The following is a 12,006-nucleotide window of genomic DNA, read 5'->3' on the forward strand; positions in this document are numbered from 1 at the left end:
GGCACATACAAGCAGGTAAGCGTGGTTTTGACACATTGCGTTGTCGGTGTCTCCGTCAGAGATGCCAGGCTCACAGATTAATCTGTGTTTCAAAGATTCTCAATTAGCCTTTCTGACAGCTCATTTACAACCACAAACGCAAATAAGATTGGTTTGTTTTCATCAGGAAACGCCAACATCAAACACGATTCAGACGATCAATCAACTTCGGTCGACCCAATATTACTCACGTAACCGACGTCAAATTGTTCCGTAAACTTGACGTTGTGTCCCTGCATAGGAATTGCTTCAAATTAATGTTTCTTTTGTTTTCATCAGAAAACGTATTGGCCACCCATTTCTCACTAGGGTTGCCGTTCATTTTTCACCGGGCATAGAAACCTTAATATGCCACAAAGATTTTCACAAATTTCCGAAATCGAACACAGACAAATGTTTAAATTGCTAGGGAAAACACAGTGAAAATGGATATCCGAAAGTGCGTTTGAAATTTGGACATTTTTTTTATTTTGCCCATTAAAATGAATCCGATGAATAATGTTTTTATACGGGAAGTGTACACAAATTTGCACAAACTGATTTGTGACTTGAACAGTTTTTTGAAAAGAAAAATGACAGTACAGTGAGAAATCTAGTTTAGATTTTTTCTTGTTTCCTCTCACTCGGTGCGGATGTTTTGCGCTGAAACTTGATAAATGAAACGATTTTGTGAACTTTGCACTTTAATTTGTTCATTTCTGTTGGTATTGGTTTGCACCTCTGCTACTCGGAAAAGAAAACGGGTGCAAAATAATCAATGTGTGTGTGTTTTCTATGAAAAACGACATAAGATTACAGTGATGAAAATCAAATTGGACATAGAGATTATGCAAAACATGTATTCTCAACACAGTATAGATCAACCAACTGAAACGAATACTGAATTTTCATCTGCTTTGTAAGTTCCGAGCAAAAGAGACTAACTGCAACATAAACCATAATTATTTTACAGTGATTATTCAAAAGTTACCCCGGCTCACGGAACTAAACCGAAGAATCGACTAACGAAATGCAAAACTTTAGGGGTCATACGTTTCCGGTTTCTCTTCCGGACTTCGCCGGCTAGTCTTGCCGACATGGTTCTCAACGTCAGTAAACGAAGAATTTATGAGCTGGAAATTTTATGTATGTCGAAACTAAAACGGATCGACGGAACGACCAAACTGCAGTGTGTTGGCAGTGTTGAGTTCCAACGACGCCGTTGCCTCGGTAAGAAAGTTTCTACACATCCTGCATCGGAGGGGCACATGGAACATGAAAAAAGCTCGTTATCATCTCATTTCACTTCGAACTGCCGGTGCAACAGTTGCCTTCCATTCTCCAAACAAGGCACCGGGTCTTATATTGCCTTGTTCAGAAGCGACCAACGCGGTTTCACCTAAGGGGACGATCTACCCAGAATGGTACTTCCAGAGCCCAGCTAGCCATCTTTCAAGCGCTCTGCCACCAGAAGAACAAGGCATAAATTTAGCACAAACTTTCGTTCGAATCGATGCTGCCACCGTCAGCCGTCTGCCGGAGCGGTTGCAAGAGAAAAGTTAATTTTCAGAAACTATCCGAAAGCGACTGGAGTTTCAGTTCTTTTACTTTACCATGGAGTGAAATTTATCGCTCTGGCACAAAAGTACGTGAATATTCATGGCCTGCTGCTTGCGAGCACAGGAGTATTTGTACGTTATATTGAACACAAAAGTTGAGTGTGAGCCATGCAGTCTTCGGTTCCGGAAATCGACAAATCTAAATTTCATCGTCTCCATGGGTAGTAAATCAGATAGTTCAGCAAACTACATCCGACTGCTGAATCTTCAGGCTGCCACAAAGACAAATCGCTAACAGATTAAATTTTACAGATGAAACTCCTGGCGGGATGACAAACTTTCCCGACAGTAATTACTGTCATTAAAGTGCTTCTCCATAGGTCTGGTCACGGGACCATCGCCGTCGTCTCTACCATAGGTTGCCATCAATTTCGCAATCATCCCTCCAGCCTTGAAAGTATCGTATCAGATTCCTTAACGAAACCCAGAGTCCTAGTTCACGAAGGGGCAAACGCCTAGATTTGTGCAACACCATCGCTCTAACGAGAAATAATAATCTCATCCCATTTCGCCGGCAATTACTTGAAGCTCAAGAGCTTTATCCTCCAGATATGTAGGCTGCAATGTGAGTAGATTTTAATTGAAACGGATCAAACGGTTCGTTTGCTTCATCTGTAGCTGAAGATGGATTCCGAAACTCGGGGTGTAGATATAAATGGCATTTTACTGTGCCACGGAAATAACGAGTTTTAACGAGCTTGAAATCGATTTCAAATCCGAGTTTTTTTTTTTGGAAAGCGAAAAACGACTCGAGCTAGATTTGATAAACGTCAGGTCACTACCTGCAGAAAAAAACACAGCTTGGACACACGAAGCACAAACAGACTGTGTTCGCCTTCAAGAGCTGCAACGGCATCACATCCGGAGTGTCATTAACACTATAAATACGCCTAGCTGTATACACGATGCATGCATGCATATGTGCGAGAAGTCTCCAAAGTTTAGGTCGAACAAAAGTCCGGGTGTCAAGGATCACTGCAGGCAAAGCTCGGTTGTGTTTGGAATGGAGTCAGACACCGGCACTTCATTGCTCGCGTACCAAACAAACGAGCGAGCGCTCCGAGCAAAAATAGCATATTCCACGCCAACGAAACCTAACGGTCCCGGTGAGGGTGAAAAACGTTGCTATCTACATGTTAGGCAACCAATCTCTAGTTTCGCCGGAAGTTTTATCTTCATACACGTTGGCATACGTGACATTCAGCCGCCATTGTGTGGTGGGTGCTAGATAAACGGTATACATGCAGGACTTTCAGACGACAGTTTGAAAGGTCCCGCTGAGAACAATGCTGAGAATCGAAACACTACCGCTTATCAATTTCACTTGCCTGTGAAATTGACCACGATAATTACGCTCATTTCTGTTCGAGTCATGTGCTGGTCCTGTATTGAAGTAGAGTCTGTTTTTTCTGTTTTACTGTTCCAGTTTTATTATGCATATGGCATATACTATTTTGAGTTTCAAGATTCCTCGCAACACTTTTTCATTTTATATTGACCGGTTTATTTCACATATCCGACTGTAGTATGTCAATCGCAACGCTAAGATACAAACCATAAACAGAATTATATAATACTAGACAAATTTGATACAAATTATTCAGAATTTGAAATACTAGTTGAATAGATTTAAACTTTTCCACATGGTTGTAAAAACCATTGAGTCGTAGCAAGCCATTGGTTCATACTCTAATGTCGTTTTCGTTTGATGTCAAACCTAACCAAGTTTGCCACCCTAATAGCTGTCAAACCGTTTGTTTGAAGCCAGTTTCGAAACCTAGTTTCAATGCCGTTGAACTGAAAATCGAGTCAGTTTTGAACCTGGTTTTTATATCCGGTTTACTCAAATCGCCGTTGCTAAGTGCGAAACCAACACAGTTTCGTGAAAAGTGTTTGTTCGATGAAACTACCCTGGGTCAGTTTCAGTTTTCTTAAGCGAAATCGAGATAAGATCTGATTTAATCATCATAAGCAGAGATGCCAGATATTTTCATAGGAAATCTGTATTACTCTCTATAAAAAATCTGTATTTATATGTATTCACTAATAAAATTAAATTCAAACAATAAAATGCTTGGATCTCGTTGTCACCCTTTTTCTAGGGGGAGAGGAGCTTCCATTTTCCTCCTGCGAGGATAGAGGGGCACTTCGTTCGTGGTTCGTCTCGTCATCCATTGCCGCATCGGTGGTATTGTTGTTGATTTCGTTGCTGGTTGCTGTAGATGCGCTTTGTTGTACATTGTTTGCAGTTGCTGGTTGGTTGGATGGTAAGCTGTTAACTGCAGCTGGTGTACTTTGTTCTATAGGGGATACGTTGGATGGTTTCGTTGAAGAGGATGCTTCACTGTTGTTGGTGACTGTCACAGGTGTACTGGAGTTGCTTGGGGTTGATGTGAAGGAAGCACCGTTGTCCTTTGGTATAGTTGTCTCCTTGTCCGGTTTATCACATGGCTTATCGTAGTGAACAGCTTTTTGGCAATATTGACATGTGGCCATCTGATTGTCATAGGTAACAAGTGATTTGCACGGTATTCTTGTATCCTGACCGAATGTCACATAAGAAGGTATAGGCCTCCTCAAGCGCATGCGTAACAAACGTACGCCATTTAGAATACCGGGGAAAAAATTCCTCCACTTTTCATCTTCGATAGAGAGAATCTCTCCGTATTGGGACATAGTTTTGCGAATATAAGAGCCGTTGACGCTTGAGGGAAGATCATGCACACGCACTTCTATAGCACTATCTTCCATATATACTGGAATGTTGTACTTGATATTTTCATGCTCCACATAGTGCACATTATTATTGTCTTTAGCGAATTGAATAGCATCCAACTCTTTATAGAACTGGATATAAACAACATTATTGGTCTTATTGCATTGGAGTAAATGCACACGTTTAATGTCAAGATTCATTTGCTCCTTAAGCAAACCTTCAAGTTCTCGTATCGAAGGTCGAATTTTGCACTGTCTGAAGTCAACAATAATTGTATTCTTTCGTACCGACGGTAGCTTTTGTTCGTTTGGTTCACTCATTTTCGAGGTCTATTGTTCACTACACAATACTGTACTTGGTTTCTTCTGTCCCCAACGTAAGCGGTTTTGTTTGTCGACTGACTTGGATGAGATGTAAACCCGAACTGATGCCAGTAGTGTCATTTCCGTAAATTGGCATTTTTCTCGGAAGCTCTCGCTGTGGAATACTTTTATTTCGGTGGAAAGCTTTTCCGTACGTCTGTATAAAATCTTCGGATCCGTAGATCTGCGGAGATTTTTGTAGATCTGACATCACTGCGTCTCTCTCGCCTGATAATGTTCCTTCAGTGAAGTTCACTGTACGCCAGTGTTATGTAGACTGTCATATATTAATCACTCATAACTATACGAAATATTAATCACTCTTAACTATACGAAATTTCACAATCTTGTATCATTCGGTCTTAAACCCATTGCTTCCTGAACATACATTATCAACCTAAAGCGCATAAGAATGTGATAATCCTGTGTTATGTTCTCCGATAATGAAGGCAACATTTATGTAAAACAGAGATGCCAGGTAAAAATTTCAAATGTCTGCAGACAGGGTCTGTAAATCTGAAAAAAAATCTGCAGTCAGCAAGTATGGCTTGCTGGCAGCAATTTCTCTATAAGTATGACATGCAAAACTTACTTGGCGAGCAAAAAAAAAAAAAAAGGTCGCGGAACTTTCAAATTTTTCTGTAAATATAGATGAAAGTCAGCGAAAATTTCAAAAGTCTGTAAAAGTCTGCGATAATTTCAAAAGTCTGCAAAAGTCTGCACAACAAAAAATGTCTGCAGCACTATACCCCAAATCTGCAGATTTACAGACAAATCTGCAGACCTGGCATCTCTGATGTAAAAGCACGTGGTTCATAATCAAGACAACAAAATATGTATGGTGTAACATGGTTCTATCAATTGATGCTACACGGTTAAATTGAAGTACCCATTTGTGTGTATTATTCGACCCATTTCCAACAAAAATGGGAAAACTCATATAATAGGTAAATATCTTTTTTTTAGTAATGGGTAATGCGAATATGTGTCAAAAATTGGGTGATTTACTACCCGGTTTCAAATAAACTGGGTAAAAAATTACCCATTGAAAGGTTCAGAAATCAAATATGATGTACACTGAAGTCTTTTTTATGCGAATTTACGTACCGCATAAAAAAAACCGCATAACTCTGAAAATTCGCATACAAAAAAAACGCATAACTCTGAAACTTCGCATAAAAAAACGCATAACTCTGAAACTTCGCATAAAAAGAACCGCAGAAGGGAAACCGCATAACTCTGAAAATTCACATAAAAAAAACGCATAACTCTGAAACTTCGCATAAAAAAGTCGCGTAAAAAAACCGCATAAAAAAAGACCGCATAAAAAAAGACCTCAGTGTATTTATCGGATTGCTTCGAAAAAAACAATGTAAATCGGAACCTAAATTAGAATAATGCTAGAACCTACTAAAACTGGACGAATAGGCAATTCATGTCCAGATTCTGTTGATTTTCAAACTTTCATTTTCTCGCTTCCATGAAGCATTCGAAAAATTCTCGACTTCCTATGGGTATTATTTGACTCATTTATTTCGTTGACCAACAATATGGATGTTGGTAGTATTTCACTCAGTTTTACTGGTTCTTCTGAAAATTTTCATATCGGCAGCAGTAATTTGCAACGATTTTTTCGTTTATTCCATAGAACAAGTAGGTATCAGCAATAAAAGTAAACTTGGAGTAGAAGAAATTGATTTCACTGGATTGCTACTACTTTTTTTAGTGTAAACTACGATTAAACATGGAAAATCTTCAGAACTATGTGAAATTGGGTAAGGTTAGGTTTATTCGGACCAACATTTCTTTAAACAGAAACCAGTGTAATGTTAATTTCTCGAGTACTAGAATGTTTAACGATCGAGTACTGTTTATTTTGGATGTTTCATTTGTTATTTCCGGGCATTTGAAAAATGGTATAATGCTCAATTCTAAATAAACGGTAGTTTTCGCAAAGATAAACTCAAGATAACAATGTACCATACGAGTCATTAAAAAATTTTGGGTCAGTAATCGTGAACCAGTTGGTTCAGTAATAATGTAATGTTATTGACCCTCCGTTGATAAACGTCGACTAGTTCCGATAAAATGCCATGGAAACAATACAAGTTACAAAGGAAGCAAACATATGTTTACATTCAGCACATAATTATTTCTTGCCACAACTGATTTTAATGCTTCATGGGAAGAGCCAAAAACAAACTAAATAAGTTCTAGGCAATGGTTCTAAGTAGTTTTTACATTCTTATTGTTAGAATCACATGACAAAATTGCTCAATATCGTTCTTACTGTAACTTAACTTTTTTCCAAACATAAAAAATCATTGCCATAGTTACGACGCATCTAGCGATCAGACGCTTGTTGTTTTGCTTCAAAAGACTGAAACTGACAGTGAACCGAGCTCATCGAGGGGTCCTATTCAAATGATACATAAGAAATCGCAGACTACTCCATCTTGAGTTTATCTTTGGTTTTCGCACAATAAATTATGATCAACATTACTATCTCAGAGTAAAAACTTTTTCTTCCACTTCTACTAATATTTTTTCAATGAATTTACCCGTTTTTATAAGAAATCGTTAAAAAGGTGAAGTGATTAAAAAATTTTCCTACCGATTTGACAGCTCTTGCTGAAAGTATCATCTCTAAACAAGCAGTGCCTCTACATTTGATTGTAGCGTCATTGTGCCAATAAGCCATCTGTCCAAATTCACTATGAAAAATGAATCTGGATGATTCGGTGCTCATTCAGAGTCATTCATAACAGTAATCGAAAAGGAAATGTTTTATTTTTAAATACTCTTCAAAGTGGAGGTTGATAGAATGCTTATTGGGCATTATTCGGAAAAATTGCCACCGATCACCCATTTTGGGAGCCTGTCTTTATGGCTGAGAGCGCCAAGAAGTTGATAATTTTATGTAAGTATGAGTACACTTGAAACACAATCTACGGATTTGACCTCAGGGAAAAGTGGCATCACTGTAGCGATGTCAGATCTACGGAAATCTCCATAGATCTACGGATTCGAAGATTTTCTACGGACTTACGGATCCGTAGACAACATCTACGGAAATTTGAATTTATCAACGGAGAACTACGGGAATTAGTTTTGTCTGGTGAGCGCAAAAAAGCTAATCTATGGATATGACACTACTACCACAGACTAACAGACAGGACACTCAAATTAGATTCTTCAATCATTTTAACTGTCATTTCGAATATTCCTTTATTTGGGACAGTACTCACATGTGTCATGATGGCGCCACGTTACCCTATCAAAAACATCCTGTCTGTCATCTAGTCTGTGTTTATTTTTTTCATTTACCAACAGAGTTGCCATTTATACAGAATTACCTGTAATGTATTGATATGTATTTGCATTTGTATGCGAATTTCATGCAGGATACAGATTTAATACATATTGCCAAAACTATATACAAAATTGTGCCTACCTCTCATCCTTCAACGCAATACAAAATCGAACCCGTTTAGTGGCAATATTTACTTGCTTCTGATCTGCCGCCACTTAATTTCGGGTGAAAATTACCAACACAATAAAAAAATAGTCTAGATGAACAATGTTGAGAAAAATAAATGGTTACCTTCCAACATCGCTAAAAAGTTTAATATATTATTAACGTAATATAATAATTTACTGTGACGATTCATTTCCAAATATTATGATGCAATCAGGCATCCCTGCAAGCAGCTGATCGGTGTTGACAAACGAGGGGGAACCAACTAGTAAATTAACTTTTACATAACACAAGGGGTGTACCGATAGTAAATAGTTCGCGCAGTATAATATAGGTGGAACTAGTGCATCACGAAAAATTATTTTTTATAAGAATTTACTCATACTGTCATGTCTGTTAGTCTGTGCTACTACTATCTGGCATCGCACTCCGATGTTCGAACATTTCTATACAGAGTCAAATAGCTACAGGAGGAAAGATTTATTGAAATTTTTAGTTCGTATTATTTAACTCATAAATGATAAGAATTTTTTTTGTTCAATGACATCGTGCTCAATCGGTCCGATGATCAGACCGATTCGACTCGAAAAAACTCACTGGGAATTGAAACGTTTGTCGACCCAACCCGCTTGTGATGAATTCTGGAAACCGGCAGAAATCTGGATGGATTCCGGCAGCTGTCGAAATAGTTCAGAAGACAGAATTGTTGCGTTCTCGTGCTGGACATGTCTTGCATTCATCTATTCCTTCAGTTTGATTTCATTTGTTTTTCCTAAATAAATAAAAAAAATGGGATTTGGAAAATATTCTCTATTCCTGGTTTCATTATCATATCGACAACCTCCAACATATAGCTAATATTGAGTAAAAAACAATCTAATTAAGAGATGTCGATGAGACAGTTTTGATTTTTCAAAATGAAGAAGAGTGTGCTCCGACCCCAGTATATTGTAGGGTCACTTAAATCCAACTAATTACTAGTATAGACAACAAATGCTTGAAAATCAAATGTCAACGAAATCGCCCTATCAATTCTCCGACTTAATCATATTTCTCCTGTGCATAGCTTTGCTTGATACATTAATTAAATTGAATCTGTACATATTGGGTAGCCGATTTGATCGATTGAAATTTAATCTGGGAATACTTAATTGCATTGGAGCTCTATTAAATGTCGCTGTTGTTTTACAGTTGGGAATACGGAATTATCGAATAATTGGCAAAAGAAATGATTAGAGTTTTTTCCTAAATATGTTTGTTGGATTTTATGTTCTTCCATGGAATAGGAAAAAAGAATTATATTAGAGTAGTTCTTTCTCATTCTCTGTCTTCAATGCTTGTTCCTTAATCTTCGATTCTAAATGATATTATGACATTATCTTAATAAGCTCATTGGGTCATTTATCATCTTTCACGAAAAAAAAACGTAATCCAATGATTGTCGCAGCTTCGGCGAATCTCAGAGCACAGAAAATACTCATTTTTTTTGGAGCCTTCACTTAAGTAGCAGCAAACAGACGAAAGATAGAAACAATAATACGAAGGGATGGATATTTCTTCTTCTCTGCTCTTATCAACGGACTCGCCGTCTTCGTCACGGGTTACAATTCGTGTCCCTGTCGTTACCGAATCTACCGTTCTCGATTTAGATTGGCCTCGGTATGAATAACACGACGGCGGGGATAATTTGAATTTCAATCCGATTACAAACGTAACCTCCGGATGCAGTCGCGAGCACAGCAAATAAAGCGCGAATAACGGAAAAGTAATTGAATTTTAAATTGGGTTCTCGTAACCCGATGTTCCGTAGCGATTTGGAATTATTGTTTTGAATTCATTTTTTTTCCTTTTCGTGGACCAGTGAGAATTCAATTCACGGAAGTAGAGTCATAGCTGCAATTGAAAACTGCTACCTGGGAGCATGTAAACGATTAAAAATCATTTGATTTAATTTCTTTCTCAAATTACTTTTAGTTTATTTAGTTTACTATGACTGAATGAACGTTCACCTGTTAGTTTGAAGCACAGTTATAGATGTTAAAACTCTGACGTTAAACTGCTCGAATTAAAAAAAAACTGAAGCGTCTTACTGGGACTAAGAGCGAAATTTGTTGTCATTTTAAAAGCAGAGTAGAAGTTACTCAGTTTTCTAAATCAATATTATTCACTTTTCGACATTTGAGCTAAATAAGTTAAAGTGAGTACAAATTGCTCACTTGAGAGTAAAACTGAACGTGCGTGTATATTCAACATAACTGAAACTTCGATGTTTGTCTAACAATCTGTATTGATGTTTGGTGTTTGCTAGTTCTGTTTTCATTGAAACGCTTGCCAACACTTCATCTGTGCCACGACTGACGTAATGAATGAACTATCAAATAAACATAAAATTTTAGACCTCTTCATCTTCTGTCTACTGTGCCGCAGTCAGGAATTCGTATCTCGTTTGCTGACAGCAACCGAAAAGGGTACAAACGATGATGTTCATCAGACGAGATAGGCAAGATTAATTGACGTTGCTACGTGATCAATTGATAGTACCGTCTGCTAGACCAAAATCCAGGTGGAATTTTCGAAATTTCGCTACTAGCATACTTAAACATGACTCGCCAGGAGATTCCGATGAGATGCAGCACGTATTAAATAGCTACACACTTAAAAAATGTTACATCTTTATAGATGCACATAAAAGGAGCGTCGCGATTCACTTACATTCACAATACAAAGCATTTAAAGATAAGTCATATCATTAACTTCACAGTTGTTTTAGCTGAAACTCACATCAATACAGACGCAAAATTTATGTTCACATGTTAGTAGATGTAATTTTGTGTCATCACCGAAGAAATTACGGCATACTTGAATTTACGTCAAGCGTAAATTTCATTTTTTTCTAAGAGTGTAGATGAGATTCAGACTTCAGTCTAAATGTGATGGTTGTGTCGAAAACTAGGAGAACTAAGGTAGATTACTCGTTTTAAAATCTAGCATATTAGTTTTGAATAATCTAAATTCTCTGCGAGCTACTTTCAAACAACTCGTAGGTTGGAATAAAAATAATGTGGTTTGGATATGACGAACATCGAATTAATATCGATCGAATTGATGAATAGGAGGATTCTCATCGAATAATAAGTACATATAAAAGGTAAATCATGCCAGGTCAGAGAAAGGTGGTATCCGGTATCAAAGAGATCTGCAGCATTTAATTTAATTGAAATATTCCGCAGAAAATGGTTGTAATGCTTGATTAATATGAAAATGATTGATTACTGAAAATCTCTGAATCGAACTTCACAAACAAAGGATATATTGACAGCACAGACTTATCTGAACATTTTTCTCTTTATGATAGATCAATTTAATTAAATTGAAATGCGAAATAGTTTTAAATGAAAAAAAGCTCTTCTCGAAACTCAATTTATGCAGAAGAATTTTTCAACATGCTTTTTCCAATTGTCGTGAGTGATTATTGAAAAAGCAAAATAACCAATATAATACGTCAATCTTGTTCGAAACGCTTTCGTGCACGATCCGTATGATGTAAGAATTTACTGGGAACGTACATGCTTAGAAAGATTTACTCGAAAATGAGTAAGATCCTACTTTTATTTAGAACAAGTGGAAGTGATGATGTAATAGAAATTAATGTGTTTGTTTGTTTTATATTTTAACAATTGTTCGAAATTGTCTTAAAAAAGGGCGCTTGGATCGCATGACCACCCCCCGAGACGCACATAAATTAGGGATCGCCGGAGGAAAAAGGAGTACATAATTGCAAATTTCATTATTACAATTATTCGTGTACCCTTC

This window comes from Malaya genurostris, chromosome 1 (assembly GCF_030247185.1).
Source record: "Malaya genurostris strain Urasoe2022 chromosome 1, Malgen_1.1, whole genome shotgun sequence".
In the NCBI taxonomy this organism is placed as follows: Eukaryota; Metazoa; Arthropoda; class Insecta; order Diptera; family Culicidae; genus Malaya; species Malaya genurostris.